Here is a 22,439-nt window from a genome sequence, read left to right on the forward strand (position 1 = left end):
CATATACATAACCATGTATCTAAATAAAATGTATCAGAGCTTTATAAAGAGCACTGAAGAAGCGTACATATGAGACTGACACAGTGCAACAGACAAAGCTGAGACAAAATAAAGCAAGGTTGAGACTTCTGGTTATGGAAAATATGCCTTAGATCATCTTGCTGTGAAAACAAGACAAGATGTTGTTGCTATGAGTGGGAGTCCCACATGATGCAATTTGCCAAAAATATCTCAGAAGACTTTGGGCCCCTAAAACAAAGCTTTTTGTTCTGGGGATGACTGCCAAAAACTTATCTTTAATCCACAATTTTAATCTTTTAGTGACACCAGGATGAAGAGCACTTAATCATTTTTCACATGTTTTTAAAATTCTTAAGATCATCTACAATAATACGTGAAAATCTAGCATTTATAAAATCTTGTTCAGTGCGTGGCCAAATTTCCTTTGGCTATGCTTTTTGAGAGCAGTCGTAAAATTAAACCGTAGAGGATTTCTTCTGTGTTACTGTATTTTTAATCCTAGCCATCTTGCCAAAAGGAAAAAAAAAAAGAGAAAAGAAAAATCTCTGAATATATATTTTATGAAATATGAAAATAATATGTTACATTGTGATTTTCCAGAGGGAAAACTTATAAACTGGTTGATTTTATGGCCTAAAAAAATTTTTCTAAGGAGCACAACAGTTTAATAAAGAGTATGTCCTATTTTTTTTTTTTTTGCATGTTGTTTTTCCACACTCCCTTGTCCCTATGCCACTCTGATTCCACAACTACATTATAGTTTTAGGTTTTTTAGAGATGAAAGAGGAATAAGAAAGCAATGGATCCAAATTCTCTTCTGGAGATGTTAATATTGAAAAACTTTTTTCTCAGAAGGAGAGTGTGGACAAAGTAATTAAGTAAATAAGCAAGTCAATCTTGAATGTCTATTAAGCATGTCGGTGAACATCTAATACTTACCACTTACATAAATTGTTCTGTTAAATGAATGTTAAAAATTTTTAATTTATGGTTGATAAAGTAATATTTTTAAAGACGGTTATATTTAGCTTTTCAAACCTTTGCATTGCATAATGCTTTATTTTTATGTTGAAACTTGAGGCAAGATCCTTAGGGATTAATTTGTAGGTATTCTCGAACTCTCTAATTGCCAGAGTGTTTTAGTATCATTGCTTTTGGTGTACAAATGGATTTCCCCCTCTAGTTCATGAAAACACAATTAAATTTTGAGAAGCGTGTTGTTCAATCATATGCCGTTTCCCCAGTTACAAGCATTTTACTAGTATAGAAGGGAACCAGGCAGATGTTATAACCAGTTCAAAAAAAATTCAGAATTAATGTATATGGTGAGTAAAGGAATATTGAAATGACTTTCAAATGGAAGCAGAAATTGTGTTTCTGGGAAAGAGGAAGAAGTCAGCTGAATCTTTGCCAGATAGGACAGAATTTACATATCTATCAGTTACTTACAATTTAAAAGAGAAGTGCAAAACAGCGCACAGACCATGAATAGGGTTGGAATTGGGCAGCCAGAAGGAGGGGCGATAGTCAACGCATGAATTTCCACTGGCTTTTCAACAGTTGTGCGGGTGATATTTAGGGACCTAGCTTTTTGTACATAATACACTCATTGAGATGACAGATATGTAGACTTTAAACTTAATCAACGTGATTGATTCCTAACATCACATGTAGGTTCACTGGGGGAAAAAAAGATAATCTCTGGTTATAAGAGAACTGAAATAATGCTTAGCTTAAAATAGCATATGCATTGGCATGATTATAAACTAGAATTATCTAATAGATATCATTAAAAGAGGTTTTTAGTCTATCAATTCACCACCGCTTTTCCCAAATCTTTATTGTCAAATTTACAGTGGTTCATAGCTGAGATTTTTTTGGTGATGGGAACAGAGGGAGTGTATTATGATTATATATAATGGGAAAAGTATTAATCTCTGAATACTGAAAAATCTTGGTGATTTTTTGCTTGGTTAAGGTATGGAGTTTAAAAATAAAGCTTCTGACATTATCTGAAAGAGTATACGTATTGTCTTAACAGGACAATCCTAATTTTTCTGGTGATTTTTGTGACAATTTTGAGTTGCCACTAGGTGGCACTGCTGCATCCTTAGTCAATGTAGCGGTTGATTCCTCTTCCACCCCGAAGGCCGTGCAAGTTCTGTGAGGCCAGGCTCGACTTCTAGTCCCTTCTCTCGCTTCTGTTTGCTTGCTCGTTAAGTTCCACTCAAAGCAACAATCAGATACAACTTGTTGCTTGTTCAGCCGTGAGATGATATATTGATTCTGATAACTGTGATCCTACTTAGTTACTTGAGGACAAAGCAATGTAAGCTAAGCATTCGTCTTCCTCTCTCCCAGGGGCCAACTGGCTCGGCGTTGTGTGTATCTGTAAAGCAGTGGGTCATACCTACGTCCCTGCTACGTCGCCCACCTGGCAGCTCTCCTCCCACCGCCTGCCGCTGCACTGTGGTCACTGAGATGCACAGGCATGGTTCCCTGACGGGATGCCCTCCTCCTCTGAACGCAGCAGCAGGAGGGCGAATACTCAGCACCCTCAGTTCCTCTGATCTTTCTATCCCTTCACACTCCCCATCAGCAGCGCCCAATGCTGAAAGGTAGAGCTGACTTTCTGAAGGGCTGGGGTAACTAACCCAGGAGCTGTCATGCAGGAGGAGAGCAACTTCAGACAACACGCTAAAGGTGCCTTTTCTCACCACCCAGAGGAAAATTGCCCAAGATCTTAAGTTACAACTTTTGCAGGGTTAGGGTTTTGAGTGATGGGCACACTGAAGTTCCTAACCTTGACACTCCTTCCTCAGTACTGACTACTTCCTAAAACCCGCATGAAAATTGAAAAAAAATGATTTCCTTGCAAGTCTGTGTGTATGTGTGTGAGAGTGGCACAGCTCTAATGCAGCCATTTTTTAATGGTGTCCAAGTGGTTTACAATAGCTAAGCATCTTTGAAACCACGTATCAGTTAGATCAGTGCTTTTCAAGATTTTCACCTAAGAAAAAAAAAGGAGCATGAACCAGGGGGTTCTGTGACTATAACACTTTTTGGAAGTTTCAAAGTATATTAGAAATTAATGAGAATTTCACGTTCTATGCCATAAAAATGTCTCCATATTTTTAATTGACAAATATTTTTAATTTATGAAATACGTTTTTAATAAAAATTTACTATTCACTAAAACTGAGGTTTCAGGAAGACGATTCTCGCTTTTTTTCTGGGACCTTGAATGTACCCCTAAGGTGAAAAACCAGCCATCCTGGTTTGCCTGGAACTACAGTGTTTCCTGCGACACAAAACTTTCAGGGCTAAAACCAGAGCAGTTCTGGGCAAACGGGGATGGTTGCCTACCTTATATGTGCCTTTGAGAAGCACAGATAGGACAGGGGTTAACATCGTTTAGGAAGAGGGATCCTAAAAATTCTGCCTAGCATCCCTTCCCTATTACGATAGCAATTACATCCTGCTTTTTTGGTATGTGATCTCCGCCCTCTCCCCTGCCTCAGCGTGGGCACATGAGTTCAGCTGTCCACCTAGAGTGCCCTGACCTCTCCCCACCATGCTTGGACCCAGTCCTTGTTAATAAGAGCACTTCGCTTCCTGCCCACAGCGATTGGTGCAAGCAGGGTCAGGGGACCCAAACAAGACTTGAGACGGGTACTTGGAGATGGTGAGATGGAGACGGTGAGAGAAAGGCTTTCTTCTGATAGGGTTGCTAAGTCAGGAGGATAGAGAAGGAGCTATCTTGATTCACATGAAAAGAAAAGAAAAAAAATCATTGCATGAAGAATGGAGGCAAGAGGGTTTACCCAGAGCCAAGAAACCCAAGACCTGATTTATTTATTTGAGCTCCTGCGTCAAGTCATGCCTAAAGCTGGACCCATTTCTAGGCTTTAAACCCTACAAGCCAATACATTACTTTTTAGCTTCAGCTAGTATAATTGGATGTATATAATTAGCAATGGAAGGAATCCTAAGACACATGCTGAATTTATTTTTCCTCAGTTTACAGAAGCAAAATTAAATATAGCCTCTTGAAGATTCAGGCTTCATAGCACATGATTCCCCTGTGCCTTGAGGCCGTATTCCTCCAAGGAGCCTGTGAAGGGTAGGAGGGGCGGAGTGAGGGGGATGGGAAAGCTAACCGTCAGCTGAGACTCCAGGGGGCAAGCCGTGTGCAATGTCCATCAATGAGGGCTTGGAAATCTGCAGGTCTGCTTCAGCAGGGGGTGGCGCCAGGTGTGCCAAAGATGGGTGCAAAATGGTTCCAAGGAAAAGCAACATGGGAGATTTGCTACGCGGAGCAGGGCCCTAACTGATTGAGTACGGTGCTGTCTAAGTCCTCAGGGGAGAGTGAGAGGTAGACCAAGATAGGAATCAGTCCTACAGCCTAGGACCGACATCATGAGGAACCAGGCTCAGAGACTCTGGATAAGCCCGAAGATCAGAAGAGATTGGCCTGAGGAAGGGAAGGTAGGACCGTGAGAGCCTCTTTTCTTGAGGGAGGATTGGTTTGGTATTTGAATGGGGGAAAAGCCCAAGGAGGGGACCAGCAGCTGCAACCCTAAGACGCTGGAGAAGGCAAAGACCTAGAAGTGCAAAACATGGAAAAGAGGGCGGTTTTAATGATAGCTTCCTAATCTGTAATTCCCAGAAAAATGTTATCTTTACAACTGAATTCGAATTCTAGTGATTTTTCGTAAAAATAACTTTTTGTCTATATGCTCATTCCCCATGTTGAAACTCCACTCTCCGTTTGGACATGTATGTTTACTGGAAATTTACAATTCCACCTGTGAATTCATTTCTATAAGCCTTGAAGCCACAACTGAAGAGCTGCCTCTCTATCCCTCTTCTCCTGTGCTTTCCTTAACTTAAAAAGAAAAAAGCTCAGTTCACAGAGCCGTGAAACATGAAAAGAAACAAACTCGATTACTGTTGTGAACAAGCAAGCATAAACAAGCTATTCCAAACGTTTTCACTGCCTGAGATTTAAACGCCGCTCCTTTGAGGTTGGGTTTCCACGTATGTACTGGGACCGTCAAGTCAAAAATTTTATCGTTTCATAGATGTTTTAATGAAATAAAAGGGCATCTAAGAATAACCTGAAGCATTAAATGCTTTCATTCTATCTCCCTGGTTTTTAACAAAACAAAAATGCAGGTCTAATTTATTTCATATCATTAAAAGGATTGAAAGTTCTCCACTGACCCTCTGCTCCCAGGTATATCAGCACAACCCACTTAGCAGCCTTGCTGTCTTCACCTCAGGGTGTCCTCCCTTTCCCTTTTCTTTCCCTCTCCCCACCCCTATCCTGAGAATCTGAGTGTTGTAGAGGGGAAAATGAATATATTGGTGTCCCTGACTTTCTGGAATTCTTTTTCACTCAGAGGAGACGGTGACATGCATAAAAATGCCAGCATTTTTTGAAGCCTTTGCTCTCTATTTATATGACTGTCTGGGTTTTATATGTCAGTCTTCCTTTCCATTCGCTGATGTGTTGAATACTTTAGCTCCCAGCACAAGGTCTTCCCCTCTAGTCCTTCTTCTAAAATCAGGGAGCTCAACATCCTTTCGGGTGGCCTGTGCAGCAGTCAGGCCTCTCAGCCCGTCACATTCACCTCCGACCTTTTGCTCTAGTGCCCTCAGCTCTGCACTCAATGCATCTTTGGGTCATCAGCGTTAAGACTGGAACTCTGCAGGGTCTAAGCTAACCAGCTGGCCCGCCAGTCTTATGTCCGTACATGTGATGTTTCATTGTCTGTGTTAACTTGGCTGGGCAAGGGTGTGACTGGAGAGCTGGTGAAACATCATTTCTGAGTGTGTCTGTGGTGGGGCTCCTGGAAGAAATTAGCATTTGATTCAGTAAACTGAATAAAGAAGATCCTCCCTCCCCAATATGGGTGGACATCATCCAGTCCACTGAGGCACCTAATACACCAAAAAGACAGAGGAGGGGCGAATTCTATCTCTCTGATCGAGCTGGGAAGCCTGTCTTCTCCTGCCCTCGTACATTAGTGCAGGTTCTCAGGCCTGTGGGCTCTGGGATGGGCACTGTTGGTTCCTCTGATTGTCAGGGCCTCAGGCTTGGACTGAAACGCATGACCAGCTTTCCTAGGCCCCCAGCTTGCAGACAGCAGATTGTGGGCCGTTCAGCTCCTGCATCATGTGAGCCAATCCCTCAAAGCAAATCTTTTTCTACATATGTATCTATATATATCCCATTAGTCCTGTTTCTCTGGAGACTCCTAATCCATCGTGTGTGTGTGTGTGTGTGTGTGTGTGTGTGTGTGTGTGTGTGTGTGTGTACAGAAACATGAAACTCTGGATCAGGGAACAGAACTTTCATGTACTCACAGAACATCTGTCCCCCACACCCCCATTCCCCATGGCGAGACAAGGCAAGAGGCAGACTTATCTGTGTCTGCAGGGGTTTGTATCACAGCAGAGAAACTGAAATCATGAAACCCAGAGTTTATATTGGAACTGCTGGCATATCTTCCCAACCTCCCCTCTGGAGAGAGAGAGAGAGAAAGACACTTTGTTTTTCACTCTGGAATATAAACAGATCCTCTCTTGGGGGAGGATGGGAAGGTCTTTACTGGAATGTAGGAAATTGACTCTGGGAGAAGCAAGAAAGCTATCTTTAAATTTTATTATTCATAAAATGTGAACAGTTGTCTCTGGGGAAGAGGAGACATTCTGTATCTTTATAGTATGTGAACTTCCATTGTTCAGAATATCCTGGCCATGTAGGAACATGTAGAAATTCAGGAAGGATTGTCTTCTTGCAATCTATACCTACACGACCTCTAAAATCTCCATACCGAACATTTCAGTTTCTGACTACCTGCTCGTGTTTTTCTAGCTCACTTATTCCAGTACCCAGACTCTAACAGACTCTAATTCTTGCCTTCTTTAAGATATCTAATTCACTTTTTGATTTATTTATTTTTCAGTCATCCAACCCACCATCTGCTACTTTCACTTCCCTTTTAACTCAGCCTAAATTTCATGTCCCATTAGTATCATTAGTATCAGTGTCCTGAGAATTCCCTCAGTCCCAGGCAAACCAAGATGGTTAGTGGAATTTATCACCAAGAACTAGCTACGATAACAAAAACAGCACAATGGTTGCAAAGCCTTAGCGTTTCAATTAAGCTTTTGGAAAACGAGAAGGAAAGGAGAGATTTGAGTCATAATTTCACTAAAATGCTTTTTTTGTGAAGTCTCAAGACCGGTTCCGTTTGAAGGTCCACAATCCATTCATGTGGTTAGGCTGACCCCTGTTGGGGATGGGCTCTCAACCACAGTCACTTGAGAGGTGATCAGCGAGCTGCATTTTTCTTTTTAAGTTTTTTATTTCCTTTTCTATTCAGAATGAAATACGCCTCCCATAAAGTTTCTCCTCTGACGTTAAATACACAGGGGAAGCTCTCTGCAGTCGTGCTGCTGACGTGTTTTGTGGGCCTGCCGTGGAACCGCAGAGTGGCGAAGATCAGGCCTTTGGTCCCCGTGTTATTCTTAGTTATTAGCAGGGAGAACCCAACAAGAGAGTTAATTTGAAATTGGATCTCTAAGTGCTCGTCTTTGCATCTGGTGTGTCCTCGGCCTTGACATACTGTTATCCCAGATTTCTATGTGTGTTTCTCCTTTGCTTCCTTCAGATCTCTGATTAAATGTTGCCTCAGTAGACAGCCCTTCTGGACTACATTGTATAAACGGCATCTCTTTCCCTGATACTTTCTATTATCCTTCGCCTACTTTAGTCCTCTTTCGACCAGTCAACCCCACCTGAAATCTGCTCGTCTCTCTCTCTCTACCTATCTATCTATCTATTCATCCATCACTATTCCCACTAGAAAAAGGCAGGGGCTTTTCCTATATTGGTTACCGCTGTATCTATAGCATCTCAGACAGGACGCCTGAGGGGACCAGTAGATGCACAATATATATTTCTTGAATGAATGAGTGAACGAATGGTCAGTGTTTCATTAACATAAAGCCAATCATCTGAAAGACATTGAGCGGCCAAAAACAATGCCTCAGTCCTTGCAAAGGAAAGTGGTCATTAAAAGAATCACACAGCAGATTGTCTTTCCACAAGTTAATGGCCTAGTTACCTAATTTCACAAAGTGGAAACAGAGTGGTAGTGGCGGCATGTGTCACTCACAGGTCTCTGAATGCAACTTTGTTCATAAACAGACTTTGCTCTTGTTCCTGTTCTTGCTATTTTTCCTTTATCAAACTGAACTGTAAATTCAGGGCAGTGATTCTTCTCTCATTTATCTGTTGACGTTAAATCAATATTAAGACTTTTTAATAGCCTAAAATATTATTAGGCATATATATTATGCCCTTCAAGATATGTTTACTGCATATAGATTACTCGTGTTGTCCTTATTATAGTCTAGCCAAGTTGCCACTGGGCATATTAAAAAACTATCTAGTGCTTATGCCTGAGGCCGTACAGACAGAGGAAACCATGCTACACATTTCAACACTGGACAGAGAATAAGAACTATTTTTCTTGTTAATATTCCTTGATTAAATAGGACTTAGATAAACATTTTTGGACTTTTAACTGAAAATACATCTAAGAAGATCGTAACAGCTGACAGTGCTTGAGAAAAGTGGTAAAAAGCAGTGCTTTAAACTTCTATTCAACTTCTTATTCTGACGTAATTTCAGACTTGTAGGAAAGTTGCAAGAATATTGAAAAGAATTTCTCTAAGCCTTTTTGTTTCTTATAAATTTATTTATTTTATTTATTTATTTTTGGCTGTGTTGGGTCTTCGTTGCTGTGCGCGGACTTTAGTTGTGGCGAGCGGGGGCTACTGCACTTCGTTGCAGTGCACGGGCTTCTCATTGCGGTGGCTTCTCTTGTTGCGGAGCACAGGCTCTAGGCACGTGGGCTTCAATAGTTACAGCACGTGGGCTCAGTAGTTGTGGCTCGCGGGCTCTAGAGCTCAGGCTCAGTAGTTGTGGCGCAGGGACTTAGTTGCTTCGTGGCATGTGGGATCTTCCTGGACCAGGGCTCGAACCTGTGTCCCCTGCATTGGCAGGCGGATTCTTAACCACTGGGCCACCAGGGAAGCCTCTCTCTAAGCCTTTTATCCAGGTTGCCATGTTAACATTTGCTATCTTTGTTTTGCTCTATTGCTCTTTTCTTCTCAAGTATGTTACACACACACACCCCCGGAGTTTAATCTTCTCTCTTTGTATATGTTTTTTTCTTCATTTTTTTGAAAGTAAGCATCAGACATGATGCCCCTTTACTCTTAAATACTTCAGTAAATATTTCATAAAAGCAAAGATATTCTCTTTCTAATCAAAGTACAATTGCCAAATAAAAAATTAATATTGATATTATGATCTAAACTACAGACATTATTCACATGTTGCCAGTTGTTCCAATAATATCCTTTATAGCAGAAGAAAATCCCGGTTCACACTTTGCCCCCTGCTGTTCTGTCTTCTTGGTCTGCTTTAGTCTGAACACTCCTCAGTGTGTCTTTGTTTTCATAACCTTGATAAGTTTGGAGAATATAGGCCAGTCATTTTGTAGACTGTCCTTACACTTGCTTTTATGGGACACAGCCGTGTGATTGGGTTCAGTGTCTGCATTTTTGGCAGGAATATTGCAGAAGCACAAGATGGCATGTGTCCTATTGCTAGTGATATTGACTTTGATCATTTCATTACAGTGGTGCCTGCCCGTTTTCCCCATGGAAAGTTATATTTTTTCATTGTAATAAATAAGCATATTATGGGAAATAATTTGTCAGTAAAGAATATAAAATTACTGTGACTCATCAAACTTACTTTTTATCCACTAGTTTTAGCATCTGTTAATGATTCTTTTGAAATCAATTATTACTATGATGGTTACCAAACGGTGGTTATCTAATTCCATAACAGTGCTGCTTTAATCAGAAATAAGTTAGTATATAATAGTTTTTTATCTTTTCATAGTTTAATTATTTTCTTAATGGATTTGTATGCTCTCCTTTTTTCCCCACTGCTAGTTTCCCCACTGCTATCTAAGGGATCCGTAAAAATTGCCTAGGTCATTTGGTAAAAAGCTACTGATTTTATAGATCATTTCCTTCTTATAATAAGTAATTGTTTGCATTAGCCATATTATTTTAATATTTTAAAAAGTATAGATGCTGTCTGTTTTAAGAGAGCAACTTTTTTATGTGTAAAGGGATATCTTAGCCCTACTCACTATCTTGGGGTTAGGTTCCTTCACTAAAGCTTAAATTTACCGGGCATGGGTTGATTTTTTTTGCCAAGACTCTGATATTAGCAGCAGGGCGCACGAGCTGTCGAAAGAATTTTTTTTTTTTGTCACAAGTGGCATTCATCTTAATTTCTTTCTTTTTCTTAACTATATGATACCGTGTGGTAAATATTACATGATATAGCAAAGAGTTTCCTATAACTTTTATATTATGACTCAGTTAAGGACACTTTAAAACCAACACTACTGGGCAAAGAAGTTTTTAAAATTATATATCATTGGGTAGTCTTTGCAATGGCATTTAAAAAATTTACTAACCTGACTATCTAAATAAACTAGACTCTGCTCCTATACTAGAAATTTTTCTCTCTCTATATGTATTTCTATATATACATATAGTATGAGGATATGAAGGGTGAACATAATATTTACCAATCTACAAACACTACCCCTAAGTTTATACACTCTTTATCTCTGGATATTAAAATGTCATAATTGCTAAAGTTTAATGACCCTGTTAAGAGGAATGGAGTAGGTCTTCATCTTTTAAAACTATATATAAAGTAGTGATAGTACCAAGAAAATTTGAAAATTATTTTGTGATAAACTGGGAAAAATTCTAGCATGGAACTCTAGATGCTGCCAAAAGAGCATTTATTGGTGGTTTGCTGATAATCATGTATAACTTCCACTTTATTATCAACACCATCATCAAATCATGCCTGTAGGAAGGCTCAATGAATACTTTTGAATGTATAACTTGTTGTTACCATAGATGTGTCCTTCATATTTGTTCATTGGGTAAATTGTTTAAATTAATAGCACCTTAATATATTCAGTCCATGATTCTTGAAAATTCAAATTTAACTTACTTATTTTTGTTGTTGTTTCTTTTACTTTGGGTTGGCAAAAATTGAGGAAATAAGTTGATTGAAAGGATGTTAGCACTCACTTTTATCCAAGATGAGCCTTGTTGGTGACACTGCAGTGAAGTAATACAATTTGTATCAATAGCAAGGGAGACAAAGGTATCATAATTTTGTGAGGCTAGAGACCACGTACACCTTTTCTTTCTCTTCCTTTATAGCTTTATAATAACTTTATAATTTTCTCTGCCCAATCCCACCTCACCTCCTCATCCCCTCCATTCCCATCCCTTTTCTCATCCCCTAACCCTTCTTGACCTACTTCTCTTATAGCTTAACTTGAACTAGTTTTTATGTTCAGAGATGGGTGTTTATAATACGTAGTCTTCACAGATTAAGTATATTTATGGAGCCGAAGTGGAAGCTTTATTCTAACCATCAAGAACTTTTCGAATTGAACAAAAAACTCTCAAATTTATGGGAATACAAGGATTCAAAATATACTATTTTTAAAATTATATTTTAGAAATTTTAAACACTCTTAGTCTTAAAGTATACTGTTGGCAGTGAAATAAACATATATATATATTAATTAATTAATTAACTGTTATTCTTCAGCCAATGCAATTTTTAACAAGACTGCAGCCGACAGATTAATAAGACGTCTCTAATTCTGATGAAATGATTCGTTATACAGCTTGTCTCTATTTTCATATAATTTAAAGATCAATGAAGCAACAGAAAAATAATGATGACGAGAGAGCTCTATAGCCTCACGACTGTGATCTGATCCTATTTTTTTGCTGTAAGACTAACTAGCTTATGATTGTTGCAGTTTGCTGCCGTCAGTACAAACAATCAAATCATTTTTACAGTGTTTCTTACACTAGAGTCAATTTTTTTTTCCTGGAGTGGTTTCTTTTTCCTGCTAGCTCTCCAATCTATTCTCTCGCCAGACTCTACATTGCTCAGGCACCTTTTTGTCCAAACGGATCCACGCTCAGCAACAGTACATGCCTGTCTGAATAGCAGGGAACACTCCTAAGGGTGGAAGTGAATCCCAATGAGAAGAACACTGAATTCAGAGCCAGAGGCCAGAGTGCTTCCGAGTACAGTAGGCTGATAAATGACAAAGTCCTTTCCAGTCTCTCCTTACCCTTCACGCAGGTGACAACTTAGTGCTTCCTTGTCTCGGTGGAATTTTCCTGCAGCGGGTAAAGGAGATGTATGGGTACATCTGTTCCCTTTTGATGTGTAACCAACCAATCACCCCAAAATGCAGTAGCTTGAAACAACCATGATTGACAATTTCTCATGACTGATTGTGTCGTTGGTTCTTCTCTCCACAAGGGGTTGGCTGGACTCACTAGTATAACTGCGTTGAGTTGCGTTTGTCCGAGAAGGTCTCTCTCAAGTGTCTGGGGCTTCGGTGCCAGCCATCGGCGGAGGCATCTCATTTTCTCCCCACTTGCTGCCCAATTCCACGCTGTCCCTCTTTCTATCAGGACGTCCTGGACTTTTTACCCAGAAGCTCAAGGATCTAAGAGAGCAAACGTCAAAGCTTCCGGGCCTATTAAGGGCTAGTCCCCAAACCAGCAGAGTGGCTACTTCTGCTGAATTTACTGGGCAGGTCAAATTCTACTGGACAAGGCCAGCCTGCTTCAAGGGGAGGGGAAATTCCACCTCTTGATAGAATTAGAGTCATGCGCACACAGGGAGGGGAGGAATTGTTGGCAGCTCATTTTTGAGACTATCTATAAGAAAGGTACATTATTTTTTAATGCTGCCCAGATTAATTTCTCCCATTTTTTTCAGTAGTCATATCCATTTTCCCTCAGGAAATTATTCTTCCTCCTCTCAATCCACGTGCTTTGGGTGAAGTCCCATCCCCAGCTCAAGTATAACGTATGGGACTTGGGTTTAGGTCATTCAGTGCATCGTATTACATTAACCACCGAGGTCAGGAGTGAAATGTGATCTCATCAAAGTCAAGTGAGTGCAATAAAGTTTGTTTCCCTGGTCATTGTGGGATAGAGAGCCTCATTCTCATCCCTAGTGGTCTTGAAGCTAAAATGGTGATGGTAACAAGAGATAATAGAAAAATCATCAGAGAACAGATTCAAGCAAGAAGTAGAGCCCTAAGCTGGAGAGAGGAAAAACAGACCCTGATGACATAATTGAGTCCTGGATCTAGCTTGCTGAGGCCAGAACCCCACCTTGGTTTTCTCAGTGTTGTAATGCAATACATTTCTCTCTGTGTATAACGCCTGTGAGTTCACTGGATGGGAAGAGTTCCAACTCATAAAAGCAGAAAGTTAAAATTGTCTGCAATTCCGTTCCCTTCTTGGCCTCTGTAGCCCAAAGTTTAAACGCCTTGAAGAGAAGGGAGTGAGGAGAAAGAATTCCTCTGTTAGAAATATGAAGAAAGAAGGAAGGGTTTTTCCAATATTAAAAAAGAGGTTTTGTCAACTTGAGCTTGGGAGTGGGTGGAGGAGACATCAGTTAGGATCTGACATTGCCATGTGCCCTCAGGGGGTGGCCAGGCCTCAGGAGAGTTGACAGGGTAGTGCACATTGTGAGGCAGCACCCTAGGCTCCAGCGCACTCACTTTTCCAGAGAAACCCCAGCGAAGCGTGGCACGGATGCTGCAGAGCCGGCTGGCTTGAAGGACTCACGGAGAATGGGACGGTGACAGCTTGAGAGCAGGCTCTGAAAATAGCACACTGAGCCCCAGGGGTTCTGCAATATCCTCGCGAGGAGAGACCTTGGGACCCTCAAGGTCGAGTGGCCTTCCATCCTGAGGGAGTTCAGATTCAAGTTGATGTCAAAATCACTTTTAGAAAATAAAACAATGACTTTGTGTACATTGGAATTTGTAGACTGAGATTTATGCTTATAAAGCACTAATAAAATACATGAATTAAAGCAAATTGTTTAACATTTCTGGGCAGGAGTGTTCTCCCATACACAAGCTGGAAGATGAGGGATCACGAAATCAAAATATCTTGTACGCCTATGATAACTGGAGATTATGTGTGTGGAAAATTTCAGTGAAAATATTGAGCACCTACTGTGTGTCAAGCACTATGCCGGATGCTGGGGACACAGTGCTGAGAAGAATAAGCCTGGTTCCTGCCCTCCCAGAGCCTGTAGTTTAATAGAGACGCAGACAGTTAGAGATGGAACCACAGTGCAGTCGCTACGATGGGAGGACGGGCTGTGTTTGGGGCATTTAGACGGTGGTTGTGCCTGTCCAAGTCTGCAGGTCATGGAGAGCCACTGAATCCAAGTTGGAAAATAAAGACAGCAGATCTTTACAGAGCAAAGTGGGAAAGGAGGTTTGTTGGGGGCAAGAGTTGTTTTAAGCCGAAGGAACAACATGTTCAAAGGTCAGAGTGGAGAGAAAGCATGGCAAATTACAGGATCCTGAACGGTGATGCATAGGTTGAACATAAAGATTGATGTGGTGAATGACAGCCATGAGAGGTAAGGCTGGAGGGCTGAGCGGACGGCAGCCATGGCACCAAGTCCCTTCTATGCTGCTTAAAATGTTTGTCTTGGGCTTCCCTGGTGGCGCAGTGGTTGAGAGTCCGCCTGCCGATGCAGGGGACACGGGTTCGTGCCCCGGTCCGGGAAGATCCCACATGCCGCGGAGCGGCTGGGCCCGTGAGCCATGGCCGCTGAGCCTGCGCGTCCGGGCCTGTGCGCCACAGCGGGAGAGGCCACAACAGTGAGAGGCCCGCGTACAGCAAGAAAAAAAAAAACAATGTTGTCTTAATTTACCAATTTATCCCTACCCTCACCTGCCGTTTCCCCCCTGGTAACCATAAGTTTGTTTTCTACATCTGTGACTCTATTTCTGTTTTGTAAATTGCTTCATTGGGATTGACATATACACACTACTATGCATAAAATCGATAATAAGAGCTACAGTATAGCACAGGGAACTCTGCTCAATACTCTGCAATGAGCTATATGGGAATAGAATCTAAAAAAGAGGGCATATATGTATACGTATAGCTGACTCACTTTGCTGTACAGCAGAAACAAACACAACATTGTAAATCAACTCTACTCCAATAAAAATTAACTACAAAATGTTTGTCTTGGGGCTTCCCTGGTGGTGCAGAAGTTAAGAATCTGCCTGCCAATGCAGGGGACACGGGTTCGAGCCCTGGTCTGGGAAGATCCCACATGCTGCGGAGTGGCTGGGCCCGTGAGCCATGGCCGCTGAGCCTGCGCGTCCGGAGCCTGTGCTCCGCAACAAGAGAAGCCACCGCTCACTGCAACTAGAGGAAGCCCACGTGCAGCAACGAGGACCCAACGCAGCCAAAAATAAATAAATAAAATAAATAAATAAATTTATTTTAAAAAAATGTTTGTCTTATTTTGATGTTTAGGTGAAGAATTTTAAACCAGGAAATTACATAACCAGATTCACATTCTTAGGATGATCAATTGGGCTGCTGAGGAGAGGATAAAATGGTGGGGGGAATTGCATGCTGTAAATCGAATGGTTTCTGGCAGGCCACGCCTGCTCTGAAATGCTGTTGTCACTTCCAGGCTGTCATTTCCGACTCTGGCCCAGATGTTCCCCGTCCAATTTACAGAATCAAAATCTACGAGCGCTCTTTGGTGGTCTCAGGACAGCTCATTTCTTTCCCTATTCAGCTTTGCCCATCAGCTCTTGTCCTCAGAGCTCTGCTAACAATGCCACTAACTAGTCTCACACAGACGTGTAAGTCACTGCAGGATCCGAGCCTCACTCTGCTGTTGGAGAACTCCTCTGACTCTGCCCCAACGTATAGCAGCATCATTATAAATTAATAGTAATCCACTGAATTCAGAGTTGTTCGAAGAACTGCATATGTGATGTTTATGCAAAGGACCTGGCACATAGCAGGCACTACAATACATGACTATTATTTATAGTTGATCTGATCTTTCAAGCAATTCCATCCTCCTTGCCCTGATTACCTAGAGTAAATATATGAAAGGAATCAGGATAAATTTATACCATATTTAGGTCTATCAGCACAAGAGATAGTAACATAACTCAAATGTTGCAGTAAAAACATAATACCTGGCATCTCCAAAAACGCAAAGGAATAAAGAAACTTGAAAGGGATTATCTTCATTAAAGAAATATATGAGGTGTGACTGAAGTGATGTGGCTTAAATGGGGCTGTGAAGGCTATAGCTCCACAGCCACACAAACAATGAACCTCCTTATTTTACAGTTGACAGCAGGAGTACTAGATAGATAAGGGATGTCTGGTACTTCTACATTAAGTGTAGATCTCATCTGAATTGCATTTTCACTATTGTGTTTCTGATGTCCTGAAATAATTTATTATGCTACAAATATGCTCATTTTTTTTTCTGGGAATTCTGGAAAATTTTTGTATTTATGAAACAGAAGTAGAGAAGTAGAGTCATGGATGTAGAAAACTTAAGGTTACCAGGGGATGGGGGGGAGGGATAAACTGGGAGATTGGAATTGACGTATACACCCTACTATGTATAAAATAGATAACTAATAACCTGTCATAGAGCACAGAGAGCTGTACTCAATCCTCCGTAACGACCTCTATGGGCAAAGAATCTAAAAACTACAACAACTAAGACAAAGTATGAGTTTGGAAGAGAAATATAGATTGGTTCATACTGGAAAAGAACTATCAAATCATTTTTATCCTTACTATATCTAAAGTAAATTGAACAACATTTAAAACTGCTTTAGTGGTGGAAAAAAATGATGTCTCATTTGCTTGGTAGTTGGACCACATTTCACAATAGACTGAAGGTGAAGTTTCTTAACTTTCCCCCCTATCCTTTGGGGCATGTAGAATGGCATATCCTTCAATGAGCTTATTTTACATGCAGAATCTACATTTCTTCTTACATAAATTATTCTAACTTCTGCCTGTCACACTTTACTTTTACTATCTAAAGGGCATCTGCGATCTCTTAAACATTTTTATGTGACTTTGAAAAATGGTGTTGGTTGTGCTTATTTACATAATACAGCACACATGTGATAATTTACAGTGTACCACATCACCTAACACTTTTGGATAAAATTACAGATCATGGTCATACTTCCTGATTTTTCATTTAGATCAATGTCAAACACTCTTAAAAATATTACAAAAAAATTTTTTTCTGCAAGTCTGGGAAGAAAGACACTAAATTTGAAAATATTTTTTTTTTAATTTTGAGGACAATCAAAATATACTAATGTTATCCATAAATATTTATTGGTCTTTGGCAACATTTTTTCTAAATTATTATCAATGAGCCATAGTGTACGTCTTCCCAACATGGCTAGTTTTAAAGAGGAACTGTCTCTTATTCCATTTTGTCCTGATGGAGCTATCAAACCCAAAATTTTATGTTCAGTGTTCCCTCTGTCTCTCAAGTGGTAGCTCAGGGCTGGTACATGAGCCGTGCAGACTGATGGTAGTGTGTCAACCTCTTGACAAAAGCGAGCAGCCCACAGGTGGTCACAAGACCTCCAGCAGAGCCAATCAGACTCCTCCGAAGACTGTGGTACAGTGTCCGGAGTGAGAAAGGTCCTTTGCTGTAGGGCTTCTATGCTGGGAAAAGGTAATCACAGAAGGTTAGTGCCATCTTCCATGTCACATGAAGAAAACAGAGACACCTTCTGAGGGATTTTACATCTGAGAGGCACAAAGTGCCTACCCAGGGAGGAGGAGAAGTGTAATTGGTATTGAAATGTGTTAAGACAACGTTACAAGAATGAATTGTTCTGTAGAGAGAAAGGAAAGGGTGGAGATATTCCCGAAGCAACATCCACGTGAAGTTCTAAGCTCATAGGCACCCATCACAAAAGATGCCCCTTATTTGTGATCTGTAGAGGAAGGGCCTCCGACGACAGTGAAAGGCAAGCCCAGGGACAGTCAGCTATGTGTGTTGAGTAGGGTCACTGGCCAGAGCCACCAGACGTCAGGGTGTCACTCGGTTCAGTCTTCTGACCTATGACCCCTTTCAAGGTGTGGTGGAGTTGGGCCCCCCTGGTTTGAGAATAGAGAGCTGTTGATAGGAGTACACTGTGGGCAGCCTGGAGTGTCTGGAGGACGCTGTGGAGACTTCGTAGAACCTGCTAGGGAGGTGTGTTCACAGCCTGCAGGTCTGCCTGGAGGAGACGCGCTGATCAGAGCCATCGCACCTCTCGTAGGTGTTATTTAGTTCTGCTTGTCCGCAGGCTAAGCATGGATAGCTTCTTCCCTGGCTGTGCCCCCCTGAGCTCCTGCACTGGTTAGGCAGTAGCTGGGAGGAGGGTAAGATAGCTGAGGATTTAACACGAGAGTGACCATCGCCCAAATGTCTTCAAGAGAGTGAGCTAAGCCTGACATCTCCCAATAGATGGAGGGGGGCGGGGAGATAAAGACATCTGTAATGAAGCATAAAGTATTTTCCCTGATCCACTGAAATGTGAGGTGAGAGAAAAGAGCATTGGATGGAATTAGGAGACTCCTAACCGCTTCTCTGTCAACGATCGATGCTTTGAAGGACACATTAAAATTAATAATAATCATTTGAGTCTCAGGGTCTTGATACATCACATTCTAATTTCCCTGTAATGATTAACGTCAATTGAGTAAACTCAAATGACCACTCAGCACTCAGAGGTTTGCTGTTATCACTCTCTTAGGTGACGTCTCATACTCTTCTCCTTTCTTCATGCCTTACACAACCCTTCCTTTTATAATTCGTAAAAGAGGAACTCATTTAATACTTAGCTGAAAAACAACAACCAAATGGAGCAAAAAATGCTACGAGGGGCTTCCCTCTTGGCGCAGTGGTTGAGAGTCCGCCTGCCGATGCAGGGGACACGGGTTCGTGCCCCGGTCTGGGAAGATCCCACATGCCGCGGAGCGGCTGGGCCCGTGAGCCATGGCCGCTGAGCCTGCGCGTCCGGAGCTTGTGCTCCGCAACGGGAGAGGCCACAAGAGTGAGAGGCCCGCGTACCGCAAAAAAAAAAAACAAAAAAATGCTACGAGGGGGAAACTGTTCCTCTGACAAAGCCCACTGCAACATCCTTGTCTGTAGCTGTCCGCCCCCTCCTCCCCTCTATGGGCGGGCATCCTGCCCCTGTTTACCTTCCCTCTCGCAGCTGCGATTTCTCCTGCCCCCCCGATTTAGTCACATAAGCATATAAGCATGTTCTGGAATCCACCTTCCTCTCATCATGCCTTTCTATTCCCAACATCCTTGCCCTGTTTCTCTTCTTCCTCTCAGAGCAAATTTTCTAACAAGATGCAACGTTTTCACTTTCCCTTTTCTTTCACTCTTCAGCGCAATCTGTTTGCTTCCATTCCCACCACTCTTCAGATATTACCCTTATCAAGGTGACTAGGAATCTTCAGTTTGCCAGATTTAAAGAGTACTTCTTCGAGCCTTCCCTGACTTGTCCCTGTATCACCCCTTCTTTGGAACAATCTCTTCCCGCCCCTTCTCTCACTGTTTCCAATCACATCAGCCACTTCTCTACTTCACTGATTCCTACTCTTCTGCAGTACATCCAAGGATAATCCTCAGGTTCCTTCCTGGAATCTCTCTTTTACCCTCCCCCCTAAGTAAGTCCTTCTATTTCTGTGGCTTTTAATAACATCTCTGTGCTGTGAAGACATAAAGTACATCTGCAGCTCAGTTCAGTCCTCAGTTGTCCAACTGGCAACTTGACATTTCTACTGGGATGCTTCGTAGGCGTCTCAACACTTAACATGTACAAATGAGGTCTGTCCAGGACCTCTATTTCCTCCCTACAACTCCTTCATTTTAATAAATGGAGCCTGAACGGGAAACCCAGGAGGCATTCTTGACCCCTTTCCCTTCTTCAATTCACATCAATCAAACATCCCATCATGTTGTTTTATGTCCAAATTGTCTGTCCAGTTTTCTCCATCTCTCCCATTGCTTCAATTCCAATCAACATCATCTCTCAACTGGCCTGGTTTTTCTGTTCCTTTCTCTTCCATTCCCCTTTTCACAATGCAAACAAAATAATCCTTTAAAAGTAGGAATCAGCTCAAGTCACTCTACTACTTAATATACATTAACATTTTCCCATTGTAGTGAACCTGATTTGCAGACTCTCTACAATGGCTTATAATGTCTAATGTGGTAGGACTCCTTGCTGTCTCTCTAACCCTACATCCCCTCTCCATCACTCCTCACCAGCCATACTGGCCCACGTCAGCTTCTGGAACAAGGTAAACTCTTTTCCTCATAAAGTAAATCTGAAGTAGGACCTGAAATTTACATTTCTAACAAACCAGCAGGTGATATGAACGCTACTCTTTCAGTTGCAAGGGCCTAGATTGACAACCAAAGCTTCAATTCACTTTTCTATTTATCCTATAGATGATATCTATTGGCCATCCACTTAGTGTAAAAACTACAGGGAGGAACGTAGGTAATGAAAAGAGAATAAGGCACTCTACCCAGAGAGGAGTGATGCTCTGATTGAAGGATAAGGTAAGTAAGCTAGTCACTCCAGGGAAAATGGGATCCATTTAAAAGGATGTGGAAGAACAATTGATTTGGAGATGGTGGTTATAAGAGGGCAAAAGACGCGAAAGTTCTGTCTCAAAAAATAGGTATTTCCACAGGTGAAGGAGAAGTAAATGACAAACAGAAGTAAAGGTTCTTTGGACATAAATTATGGAAGATGCTAATTATAATAATAGCGTTAATAAAACTAATAGTAGGGGCTTCCCTGGTGGCACAGTGGTTAAGAATCTGCCTGCCAATGCAGGGAACATGGGTTTGAGCCCTGGTCTGGGAAGATCTCACATGTCTTGGAGCAACTAAGCCTGTGCACCACAACTACTGAGACTGCACTCTAGAGTCTGCACTCTAGAGCCCACGAGCCACAACTACTGAGCCCGCATGCCACAACTACTGAAGGCCACGCGCCCAGAGCCTATGCTCCACAGCAAGAGAAGCCACCGCAATGAGAAGCCTGTGCATAGCAATGAAGTGTAGCCCCCGCTCACCGCAACTAGAGAAAGCCTGCCCACAGCAGTGAAGACACAACACAGCCAAAAATAAAAATAAATAAAATAAATAAATTAAAACAAAACAAAAAACTAATAGTAGCAATAAAACTAAAATTCATTGAGCCTTTACAATAGGCCAGGTGATTTCAAAACGTATCTATTTATTATTTATGTACATAATGTATTTAAATATAGGTTTATGTATTATATATTTATACTTCAAGCCATATATATTAATTATATATAGTATAATAAATATATATTAAAATTATAAATGTATTATTTATTATATATAATATAAATTATTTATTATATAAGTTCATTTAATCTTCAAAATAACCTAGAAGTTGGTGCTATAATTATGCTGTTTTCCAGGGGCAGAAGTGGAGGAGAGAAGTTAAGCCACTTGCCCACCTTTACCTGTTTAGTCAGTGGCAGAGACAGGATATGAACGCAGGTGGTTTGTAGCAGTTGGTGATTACAAAACTCAGACTCTAGACTCCAAACCATTGCATCAGATTCCTTCTAACATCCTAAGCCTACCCAACTAGAATATATACTTCAAGTCGACCCAATGTTATTTATGCATGTGATGGTTTTAGAAGCTCTGCTCCAAACTAAGTGAATTCTGAGAGCTCTTGTAATTCTGAGGTTTTATTATAAAGCTTCTGAGGAGCATTTAGTGGCAGCAGTGGGTGCTTGCTCAAACTATAAGCATTTAATGGTGAGAGGATATTAACTAGAAAACTCCCTTTTTTCCCTAAAAATAGGGTGGTGATGGGGCAAGTGCAGTTAGAAAATATCTCTTGTGGGTTAAACATGTGAACAATACATGAAATAAAATAAGGACGAAAATGTATACTGAAGGGTCACCTAGCATAGTTTGTTTTTTTTTTCACATATCTGAAGTGTTTGTCTTTAATTCCATATAAATTTCTTACAGATTATACCATCAGTTAGCTGAAGTGAAAAAGCAAAAGGAAGAGAAAGCAAAGCAAGATGCAGATGCCCAAAACAGAGCAAGGGCAAAAGAATTTCATAAGGTGAACAGCCAGCCTCACAATTTTTCATGTCTAAGGCACATCAGAACTATAACTGATAAATTGAGGGAACTCCACAGAAAACACTAGAGAAACTTTGAGCCAAAAATATATGCTGACTTTCCACACAAAGTGTAAAGGTTTTTTTTTAAAAAATTATGTGTAACATAGACAAAATTATTTAAGTCAATTTTTAAGGAATTTCATGTTCTGATTCTTTCC

Source organism: Aethalodelphis obliquidens, unplaced genomic scaffold (genome assembly GCF_003676395.1).
Source record: "Aethalodelphis obliquidens isolate GAN/ISIS:26980383/991018 unplaced genomic scaffold, ASM367639v1 scaffold25, whole genome shotgun sequence".
Lineage (NCBI taxonomy): Eukaryota > Metazoa > Chordata > Mammalia > Artiodactyla > Delphinidae > Aethalodelphis > Aethalodelphis obliquidens.